We start from the raw sequence: 1,158 nt of genomic DNA on the forward strand, positions 1-1,158 counted from the left end.
TACAAAGTAAATCTTTCTCTTGGTAAAAGAAGAACCTGGATTCTAGTAACAGTAGAGAAAGGAAGAAAGACTCAAGACTCTCAGTTGCAGCTTTAATTACAGCAAGTGGTGTTAATGAGTAGCACTGCAAAGACTCAATTCATGAGACCGAATGAATGTATGGGACGGGGAAGAATGAAGCCAAACGTCATAGATAATGACCTCAAACAAATAAACATTGGTTTGCAATCTATGCAGAAGGCTGCAGTCCTTCATCGTCATCAGCAAGTGCTTCAAGGCCTCAACTTCAGCAAGCACAGTTGGGTCATCTGCATACAGAAGGTTGTTAATAAGCTTTCCCTAATTCTTGATGCCATGTTCCTCTTTATAAAATCCAGTTTCTTTTATTATGTGCTCAGTATACAGGTTGAATAAGTATGGGGAGAGGATACAGCCCTTCCTTGTGCAAACAGAAAAAGGGAAAAATGCATGTTTTAAATGTTGAATTAATAGAGCCAAATCTTTAATTTTCTACTGAGTAGCTCCATTTGAATGTCTCAGAGCCACATCAAAGTCAACACATCCAAAAGAGACTACTAATCTTCTCCTGAATTAGATTAATCTACTTTACACCCTGCTATTTCTGTCAGAAAACGTACAGTGGTCCTTTAGTCTTTACTTTCCTGACCATTCTCGCATTCCTTTTAAATAAATTTATAAGACAAATGCTTTTTAAGGGTCTTTTCTTTGTAGAATTTCACGCCATGCTGATGAATGCAATGACAAATAAACAGAACATTGAACTTTCACTCTTGCACTTCACCAAGGAGTAAAGGATTGTGTTAAAAACTTAAAATTGTACCTAAAATTTTAACTATCTTATATATTCTGTGCCTTTAAAAGTACTATGATACGACACAATTTAAATGAGAAATGTTTAGCATAGACCTCGTGAGGAAACCTTATATTGAATTTATTTCCTAAGCTAAAAAGTCCAACTATGTCTTTCCAAGCCACTGTCTTCTGTTGATTGAAATTTTTGTCTCTTTGATCTTCCTGCAATCTCTCTATTAGTCTAGGTACTTTAGAGAAACAAATGCACAGAAACTCATGTATAAGAGAGAGTTTTATATAAAGGTTAAGTGTGCATCAAGAAAACATCCCAACCCAGTGCTGCCC

The sequence above is a fragment of the Echinops telfairi genome, unplaced genomic scaffold (assembly GCF_000313985.2).
Source record: "Echinops telfairi isolate 266 unplaced genomic scaffold, ASM31398v2 ScPeMD7_443;HRSCAF=831, whole genome shotgun sequence".
Taxonomy (NCBI): Eukaryota; Metazoa; Chordata; class Mammalia; order Afrosoricida; family Tenrecidae; genus Echinops; species Echinops telfairi.